Source organism: Galeopterus variegatus, unplaced genomic scaffold, assembly GCF_000696425.1.
Source record: "Galeopterus variegatus unplaced genomic scaffold, G_variegatus-3.0.2 Scaffold293, whole genome shotgun sequence".
In the NCBI taxonomy this organism is placed as follows: Eukaryota; Metazoa; Chordata; class Mammalia; order Dermoptera; family Cynocephalidae; genus Galeopterus; species Galeopterus variegatus.
Window position 1 is genome coordinate 445856 of NW_007726404.1, and position 11018 is coordinate 456873.

At 40.2% G+C, this 11018-nt stretch overlaps 1 protein-coding gene across 4 annotated transcripts in view; it reads right to left on the reverse strand.

Annotated features, from left to right (window-relative positions):
- RUFY2 (RUN and FYVE domain containing 2) overlaps positions 1–11018 on the reverse strand; it is a 54047-nt gene that overhangs the window by 2459 nt on the left and 40570 nt on the right. The gene's annotated exons all lie outside the window — the stretch shown is intronic.

The following is an 11018-nucleotide window of genomic DNA, read 5'->3' on the forward strand; positions in this document are numbered from 1 at the left end:
CTGAAAATAAAAGTCCTTTTCTTTGAGAGAGAGATATATACTAAAGTATTTTAGATGAAATATGTGTGGAATTTGCCTTAAAATGTTCTGGGTTGGGGAGAGAGGATGTGGATTGAGTGTAAAAACAAGATTTCCCAGATATAACTATTAAAACTGGGTAATGGTTCATTTTATTCTTCTCTGTACAAATCTATATGTTTAAACATATCCATGATAAAATACTTTTTAAAAATAAAAATCTACTGATGGGAATTCTCTTTAAGGAAAAGAGCTTTAGAGATTATCTGGTCCAACATGTAAATTTCCACTATGTGAAATGCAAGAGTTTGGCATTATGTATACCTTATACACAGTTAAGTCCCTAAAATTTGAAGAAAATTCAGAAATGAGATGTTTGAGTTGATTATTTTAGGTAAGACCTCACCTTAAATTCAGTTTTACATGGCTATTAATTTCCCTCAAGTTCTGTAACACAAATTTAATAGCTGCTATGTAAACTTAAATAGAAAATGAATGTAACTATTTATTTTCACCATTTATTAATCAGACTACATTTTTTGATGATGCATATTCAAAAGGCAATTGCTTTAGGGAGAAAAAGCCTTCAAAAATTCAAAGCATATTTTAAAATATGGAACGCTTCACGAATTTGCATGTCATCCTTGCACAGGGGCCATGCTAATCTCTGTATCGTTCCAATTTTAGTATATGTGCTGCCAAAGCGAGCACTGAATGTAACTCTTAAACGGGCAGGAGTTAACTTGATAACTAAAATTTATAACTTGACCCATTCTTAACTAATGTTGGCTAGAAAGACCATTTCCCCCCCAATAAAAAAGCAACTTTATTAGATGGTATCAGTGTTACAGTGAGAAGACAGAGGTGAAGGAATCAATGCTGATTGATTTTATCACACATTCCTAAAACAGCCCAGATCAAGCCACACTGCTTCTGCTCCCAAAGAACCCAAGTATAAGAAGATTCCAACTTTGAGATGGAGCAAGTAACACCTATAAAATACTACTCAGGCACAAGAACTTTTATCACTAATGCAAGAAATGCCCCTCTCCCAAGAAGAAAAGCTTACACTAAAGCCTAGTGTATCAACTAGAAGGTACCTCAGAAATCAACACCTATAGCTCTCATTTTACAGAAGAGAAAACTTAAAGTCCAGAGAACTGAAGTTGCTTTGTCAAAAAAACATCTGTTTACATACAAGCAGAGCTAACAATAGGAGAAAACTATAGCTCTGCAAACAAATGGCTACTTTGCCCGTTTCCAGAATGAGAATTCCAAGCAAAAAAGCACACAGTCAATTTCCAAAGACCAGAGTTTTCTTAAAAGACTTATTCTAACAGCAGAATTCTTTGAAGAAAAAAGATGTAAAAGATTAAGGATTCACAGATCAAGATCACAAAGTTAATTTCAGGTATTTTTGCTTCAGAATCTTAGTAACTAGCACCTATTACATAGCAGAGGTAAGACAGTGTTTGGTTACTAAAGCTAAGGCTCCTTAGAACATAGTACTGTAGTAAAGGCTTTTTTGTTTTGTCTTGTTTTGTACCAGACAAACACCACACAGTCAGATGACTTGAATCGTGGAATTTTTTAAAAAGCAGGATGGGACCTTAAAAGGTAATCCAGTCCAACCTGATACGTACCATGTAAAGGAAACTGACTTGCCAAATGTCCCAAAGCCACCTGGCAGAAGCCACTTTGGTTTCTGCCCAGCTATATCTGTAAGGGAAGGAAGGACTGATGTGAAGCAGATTTGCAGCACCATTAGTTTCACAAGTAACCTTTCTGACATCTTTTAATTTTACTGAACCTACCCTGCCTGCCCCTCTCCCAAGGAGAAAAGCTTATACTTTAAGGTAACCCCAGTGTATCAACTGAAAGGTACCTTAGAATCAGCATCTATATACCTCTTTCATTTTACAAATGAGAAAACTTAATGTCCAGAGAGCTGAAGTTGTTTGCTCAAAAAAATAAAATCACCTGTTTACAAGCAGAACTAAGACAAGGGAGCAAATTATTGCTCTTCAAATAAATTGCTACTTTTCTCTGCCCAGTTCCAAAACGTTAGCCAATAGACTTATACCCCATAAAGGATATTAGAAGATACTTCTCTGGAGAAACAACTGCCTCAGAGAAAAGTGTAGATACTAAATATTATTTAGAGGAGTACCCAATAGTTTGATAGGTGGCAGATTTCTCTATGGTGAAGCCTACCAGTCTATATAACAACCCACCCCCATCAACCCTGCCAACACACACAAGGCTTCCCATAAGCTTTTCTTTGGTGTGCCTTTTATTGAAATTGGGGGATTACACAACATTTGAGGCATGAAGTACTTCAACCAAAGAAACAAACCCAAGAATGCTATTCAGAAGAAACAATGGTTGTAGTGTGTACAGCCATACCACCCTGACCACACCTATGGTATTGTGAAATATATATTTGGTCTTCATCTCAGTCTCCTAATGTACAACTCCTAACTAAAATTCTTAGAATCTCATAAGTGGATTATTGGGATGTCATCAAGATGGCAGAATAGACAATTCCCAGCATTGCTCCAACACACAAGTAGCCAATTTACAACTATTAAAAAGCAAAGACTGTCAACCTGGGACCGCTGGAGCTGGCAGAAGAGGAAGCAAGGCCCATGAAGTTCATGAAGGTGCAAAAGCCCAGAGTGAGAGGGTGTAGGGATGGCACCTATCATTCTGAGCCTTGGCTGCTTATGAGCCACTCTGGTAGGGGGCAGGGAGTGGCTACTGCACATGGATTGAAGCAGGAAAAAGCTGCAGTGGCACCATTCCTATAAACCTGCTTGGAGCCTGCAGGGGAGAGGAGGGCTTTGGAGTGCACCATGCCAGCCCACAGGCCATAAAGACCACTGGCAAGATTCCCCTGGGCCCTCATAGGAGCAAGAGAGTGCAATCAACTCAAGAAAGGGACTGCCAAGAGACCAGTGAGTTTTCACAAGGGACAAATACACGCCTGACCTATGGAAAGTGGATGGAGTGCAGGAGAAAGGCTGGCTCACTGTGGGAACGTTGGGCACAGTGAGGGCAGCTGGTCTCAATGGAAATCAGTCAGGGCAACAGAACTGCAAGGGGCACAATCTGCAGGAAAAACTCAGTCCCAGGATGGCTTTTTCACATGATCCAGACCCAAAAGTGATTAATGTTCTATACCAAAAGCCTTCCCCTAAGAATGAGCAGTGAAGCACCAATTTAGTTCAAGCACAGAACTCAAGGTCTGATCCCCAAAGGAAGTTCTCCCAACTCGGGAACTACCACAGAACAGCACATTAGTTACTGTGCAGAGTCTAAGTTGTGATGGGAGCTATCAAGCCACCACAGAACAGGGGGAAAAAAAAACAAAAAAACCCCACAGACCAGAGACAAAGCTCTGATAACCATCCATAAAACCTAGAAGAGGTAGCAGTCTCTTCAAATGTCCAGGCACCAATAAAGACACAAAGATCAAAAGAACAGAGAGGCCGGCCCGGTGGCGCACTGCTACAGTGCGCTGCTTGGGAGTGCGGCAGCGCTCCCGCCGAGGGTTCGGATCCCACATACAGACCGGTTCCCGCTCACTGGCTGAGCGAGGGGCGGGCGCAGCACCGAGGGTTGCGATCCCGTTGCCGGTCCCAGTCCGGTACGGGCGCGACACTGAGGGTTGCGGTCCGTTGCTGGACACGAAAAAAGACAAAAAGGAAAAACAAACAAACAAAAGAACAGAGAAATATGTCACCATCAAAGGAAACAAAGAAAGCACAAGCAATGGATGCAAAGGAACAGCAGATCTATGAGATGTCTGACAGAAAATTCAGAATAACTCTCTTAAGGATGTTCAGGGAGTCACAAGAAAATACAGATAAGAGATTAAATGGTATCTGGAAAACAATTCAGTAGCACAAGAAATTTGACAAAGGAATAGACTCAATTTAAAAAAACAGAAATCCTACTAATAAAGATTATCTGAATTGAAAAACTCGACAGAAAGCGCCAACAGCAGACTTCATCAAACAGAGGAAAGAATCAGTAAGCTTGAAGATATAACACATGAAATTATCCAATCAGAAGAGAAAAAAGAAAGAAGAAAAAATGAAACAGGAATACAGCAAATATGGGACTCCCTCAAAGCAAAATAACCTCCACATAATTGGCATACCCAAAGTAGAAGAAAAAGGAAGACACCTAGAAAGCATATTGAAAGAAATAATGACTGAAAATTTCCCAAGTACGGAGAAAGATGACAGCATTTAGATACAGGAAGCTCAGAGGTCACCACTCAAATTCAATCCATGAGAACACCCCAAGACACATCATAATCAAATTACTAAAAACCAAAAACAAAGAATACTGAAAGCAGCAAGAGAAAAACACATAACATTCAATGGAGCCCCAATATGTCTCTCAGCAGATTTCTCAGTAGAAACACTACAGGCCAGAAGAGAATGGGAAGATATATTCAGGGTGTTGAAGGAAAAAGAATGTTAGCCAAGAATTCTTTATCTGGCAAAACTAACCATAACAATACTTTCAAAAGGAGAGGACAGAACTGAGGTTGCCTGAGGTAGGAAAGAGAGAGGAGGAGGGAGGATAAGGATGAAATCAATAAAGGGCCACAAAAAACAATAACATTGTATATTATTAATATTATAATATAATATTGTATAATATAACAAACTATCCTGATTTGAGCATCACATATTGTACATAGGTATTGATATGCAACTCTGTACCCCACAAACATGTACAATCATGTTTCAATTAAAAAATAAATAAAAAATAAAACTAATCTTCATATATGAAGGAGAAATAAAGTCTTCCCAGACAAACACAAGCTAAGGGAATTCATCAACACTAGACCTGCCCTACCAGAAATGCTAAAGGGAGCTCTTCAATCTGACAAAAGATGACACTAAAGAGTAGCAAGATCTGAAGGTACATAACTCTATTAGTAAATACATGGACAACCTCAGAATAGTCCAATGTTGTAAGGGTGGTGACTAAACCATTTATATCCTTAGTATAAAGTCTAAGGGATAAACCTAACCAAACATTAACATATACAGCAACCATATAAGAGACAGGCAATATTAAAAGATATAATTTGGAACAACAAAATGTCAAAAAGTCTGGGGGAATGACACCAAAGCATAGAGTTGGCTTTGGTCTTTTCTTTTTTCTTAGATATCAAAGTTAAGTTGTTATTAGCCTAAAATAATTTGTTATAACATGTTTTTTGTAAGCCTCATAGTAACCACAACACAAAAATTTGTAAGAGACATACTAAAAACAAATAATGAGAAATCAAAACACTAGAGAAAACCATTCAGCCACAAAGGAAGACAGTAAGACTGAAAATAAGGAAAAAAGGATCTACAAGACAACCAGGAAAAAAAAATAGCAAAATGGCAGTAACAATTCTCTCTGTATCAATAATAACCCTAATTGTAAATGGATTAAATGCCCCAATTTAAAAGACAGAGTGGATCAATGGATTATGACACAAGAACCAACAATATGCTGCCTATAAGAAACTCACTTGACCAATAAAGGCACACAAAATGGCTAAAAGTGAAGGGATGGAAAAAGATATTTCATGCAAATGGAAACCAAAAAAGAGCAGGAGGAGCTATATTTATACCAGATAAAATAGACTTCAAGCTAAAGAAAGTAAAAAAAGATAAGGAAGGTGACAGAGTTTGGGTATGTTGTCCTCCCCCAAAGCTCATGTCAAATTCTAATACCCAATGTGGCAGTGTTGGGAGCTGTTTGGGTCACAGCAGATGGATCCCTTGTGAATAGATTAATACCCTTCCTGGGGAGGGGAAGGGTAGCGAGTGAGTTCTCACTTTATTCCCATGAGAACTGGTTGTTTAAAGGATGCTGGCAACTCCCACCCCTCTCTCAGTTCCTCTTGCCATGTGATCTTGCACCCACCAGCTGCCGGCCGCTTTGCACTAAAGTAGAAGCAGCTTGAGGCCCATACCAGTGCAGCTGTCCCAGAATCATAAGACAAATAAACCTCTTTTCTTTGTACATTACCCAGTTTCAGGTATTCTGTTATAGCAACACAAAAACAGACTAATACAGAAGGTCATTATATAATGATAAAGGGATTGATTCAAGAGTATATAACAATTCTAAATATATACACACCCGTTACAGACCACCCAGTTATATAAAGCAATTACTGTTGGACTGAAAAGGAGAGAGAGATTCTAACATAATAATAGTTCGGGACTTTAAAACCCCACTTTCAGCAAAGGAGACATCATCCAGACAGAAAATTAACCAGGAAACATAAGAATCAATCTCTACTGTAGGCCAACTTGACCTAATGGACATTTATAGAACATTTCATCCAACAGCTGCAGAATATCATTCTTCTCAGCAACACATGAAACATTCTGTAAAATAGACCATATGTTAGGACACTAAACAAGTCTCGCCAAATTTTAAAAAATCAAAGTCATATCAACTTCCTTGTCTGACCACAATGGAATAAAACTAGAAGTCAACAACAAAAGGGACACCAGAAACAGTACAAATACATGGAAATTAAATATTATGCTCTTAAATAACAAACGGGTCAAAGAAGAAATCAAGAAAGAAATTTAAAAATCCCTGGGGACAAATGAAAACGAAAACGCAACATGCCAAAACCCATGGGATACAGTAAAAGCAGTTCTCAGAGGGATATAGCAATAAATGCCTACATCAAAAAAGAAAGACTCCAAATAACCTAATATTATAACTCAAGGAGTTGGAAAAACAAGAACAAATCAAACCCAAAATCAGTAGAAGGACAGAAATAACAAAGATCAGAACAGAAATAAATGAATTGGAAATTTCCATAAATTACAAAAGATGGATGAAACAAAGAGTTGGTTTTTCAAAAAGATAAAAATTGATAAAAGCCTTTAGTTAGACTAACGAAGAAAAAAAGAGAAGACAAATAAAATCAGAAATGAAAAAGGAAACATTACAATTGACACCACAGAAATACAAAGGACCATAAGAGACTACTATGTACAACTATATGCAAACAAACTGAAAAACATAGAAGACATGGATAAATTCCTGGACACATACAACTTACCAAAATTGAATCATGAAGAACTAGAAAACCTAAACACACCAATAACAAGTAATGAGATTGAAGCAGTAATAAGAAATCTTCCAACAAAGAAAACCCCAGGCCAGATAAGCTTTACTGCTGAATAATACCAAACATTTAAAGAATTAATACCAATTTTTCTCAAACTCTTCCAAAAAACTAAAGAGGGAATATTTCCAAACTCATTCTATGAGGCCAGCATTACCCTCATACCAAAACTGGAAAAAGACACAACAAAAAAAGAAAACTGCAGACCAATATCCCTAATGAACACAGATGAAAAGATACTCAACAAAATATTAGCAAACAGAATGTAACAACATATTAAAAAGATCATACATCAGGATCAAGTGGAATTCATCCCAGGGATGCAAGGATGGCTCAACACACACAAATCTATAAATGTCATACATCACATCAACAGACTGAAGGCAAAAGCTATATGATCATTTCAATAGATGCAGAAAGAAGTATCTGATAAAATTCAACACCTCTTTGTGATAAAAACACTCTACAAACTAGGTATAGAAAGAATGTACCTCAACACAATAAAGGGCATATACAACAAACCTATAGCCAATATCAATACTGAATGAACAAAAATTGGATGCTTTTCTTCCAAGACCTGGAACAAGACAAGGATGCCCACTTTCCCCACTCTTATTCAACATAGTATAGAAGTTCTAGCCAGCACAATAAGGCAAGAGAAAGCAATAAAGGGCATCCAAATAGGAAAGGAAGAAGTCAAACTATCCCTTTTTATAGATCACATGATCTTATACATACAAAACCCTAAATTCTCCATGAAAAAATTACTAGAACTAATAAATGAATTCAGTATAGTGGCAGGATATAAAATCAACACACAAAAACAAACAACCTTCCTATATGCTAGTAATGATCAAATTACGTGAAGTTCAGGCACAAAAAGACAAATACTGCATGCTCTCACTCAAAAGTGGATCTAAAACAAACAAAAAATGTGGTTCTCATAGAAGCAGAGAGTAGAATAGTGGTTGGGGGTGGGAGGAAGAGGAGGGAAAGGGGTGGACAAATGGGTACAAAACTATGCTATCTACCCTAAGTGAATCATGGTGTACTATGTGCATGTGAGGCAGGATAGGGCTAGGCTGGTGAACCAAACTGACTCCATTTTTCCCTGCAGAGGACATTTTACTTTTCCACTCCTTAGTCATAAGGCCCCCAGGGCACATGATTACCCCATGGCCCTGATAAAAGTAACTGCCCTGATAAACTGAGATAGAGGGGAACAGAAATTTACTGAGTTGCAAAACCCCTTCCCCAAGACTTGTTAAAAACTGTTAGCTTTGTTTAAAACTTATCATTATCTACCCAATCTTTTTTTCCCTGTAATTGTAAAAATCAACTTACAGGTTAACCTTAAGACCCCTGTGGGAGTTGCATGCAAGATATTCCTGGAACTGACCCCCACGAGACCATCGTAAAGATATCAAATCAGGATTCAGAATCAAGATGGTGGAATAGACGGTCCCCAGCGTCACTCTCTCCCACAATCAACCAATTTACAACTATTAAAAAGCAACGACTGCCAAGCTGGGGCTTTCAGACCTCAGGGGAAGAAGAGGAGAGACCTACGGAGTGCACGAATGCAGGAGAAGCCATGATGAGAGAAAGAAAGGACCACTCTGACTGTTTCGAGCCCCAACCACTTCAAGGCTGGCCCTGGCGAGCACACAGAGCAAGAGCTGACCAATACCACTGCTGTGCCCTGGATTTTAGCTGATGGTTTGTATTAAGTTGCTTAGAGGCTGCAGGGGAGAAGAGGGCCTTCGTGACCCTCCAAGCCAGCAAGACCACTAACAGGGCTCCTGTGGACCCACATACGAGTGACTGGCCACAGACAACTGAAAAAAGGAGCCACTCAGAGGCTGGTGAGTCATAGCAAGGGACCAGCACATGGCCCGCCCTATGGGAAGTGTTTGGAATGCAGGGGATGGGGGAGACGGGCCCACCAGGGGATTATTGGAGCACAACATGGACAGCTGATCTGCCCTGCAATCAGCACAGGCCCACTCAGTGTAGACTGGTCAGGAATATAGAATTGCAGAGAGTGCAGTTTGTTTAATAGACTCAGGCCCAGAGTTTCCACACAACCCAGGTGTACCGAATCTCACAAGACACACAAGTGCTTACAAGGTCAACAATTAAAATCTGAGCTGCACAAAAAGCCTTCCCCAGGTAATGAGCAGCAAAGCAGCAATTTAGCTCAACCACAGGGTTCAAGTGCTGGTTCCCACTGGAAGTTCCCCCATTTTAGAAGGAAGCAAAGTACAACAAATTAGTTCCAGTACAGAGCTTAAGTGGTGGGGGCAGCTAATAATCCGACACAGAACTGAAAGAAAACCCAGGGCCAGCCCATGGTTCACTTAGGAGAGTGTGGTGCTGATAACACCAAGGCCAAGGATTTGGATCCCTATATAGGGATGGCCAGTTAGCTCACTTGAGAGAGAGCATGGTACTGAAACCACCAAGTCAAGGGTTAAGATCCCCTTACTGGTCATCTTTTTAAAAAAATGAAAGAAAACACAAAACACCCACAGATCAGGTACAAAGTTCTGGTATTCACCAGTTTGGGGATTGCGGGAGGGCCAAGGGCCTCAGCCCCCCCCCCCAATGTCTGCATCCAACCCAGTGATGACCACCAGGCCACTGGCAGTAGTGCCCCAGGCTCCCATGGGAGCCATCCAACCAATGTCAGCATCCAGCTGAGCGAAGACCAGAGCCGCCACTGGAAGCACCCAGGACGCCCCTGCCAGAATGAAGGGGTGCCACAGGCCTCGACCCCCCTTCCTCCTCCTCCCACCATATTCCCCTTCCTTTGCCCATCTCACCCTTTCCCCCAACTACTCCATAACATCTTAGAATGTAAAAAAATAATAATAATAAATAAACTTAAAAAAAAATAGGTGGTGGCCCTTGAAAACAAACAAAAAAAGATATCAAATCAAGGTGAGATGCCAGTGTCAACTGAGGAGCTGCTTTCCTTTAAAAACCCTTCCCAATTTCTCTTGGGGAGACAGCTTTTCTACTGCTGACTCCTTATGCATAAGTCTTATCTCTTTTTAATAAAGAATTGCTTGCCTTAAATTCTGCTGGGGAAAAATGAGCAAATGATAGCCCACTGAACATTAAAAATATGGTAGCAGAAATAAAAAAAGTCCAACAGAAAATTGCATTTAAAGGGGCCGGCCCGGTGGCGCACTGGATAGTGCGCCGCTTGGGAAGCACGGCGGCGCTCCCGTCCGAGGGTTCAGATCCCACATACAGACCGGCTCCCGCCCGCTGGGTGAGCGAGGCGCGGGAGCAACACCGAGGCTTGCGATCCCGTTGCCGGTCCCCGGTCCGGTACGGGGGCAACACTGAGGGTTGCGATCCGTTGCCAGGACACGGAAAACAGCAAAAGACAAAAAAAAAAAAAAAAAGAAAAAAGAAAATTGCACTTAAATCTAACCAAGGCTTTAGATTTAACTTCAAGTTTGCAGGCAATAATGAGATAGAGGAACAAGTTAAAGAACACTACAAACCATCAGATAAAATCCAGAACATGAAAAATAGTTTAAGATAGCTGTCCCAGACCCTTTAAATGGTCAATAGTATGAAAAAAGAAAAAGAAAATCAAGACACATATAAATCCATTTACCTTCATATAAAAACTGAGAATACTAGATATTTTGTTAACAATAGTTGCGAATGATAAAACTATAAAGAAAGCAACATACTGGGGCCGGCCCGGTGGCGCACTGCGCTAGTGCGCCGCTTGGGAAGCGCGGAGGCGCTCCCGCCGAGGGTTCGGATCCCACATACAGACCGGTTCCCACTCACTGGCTGAGCGAGG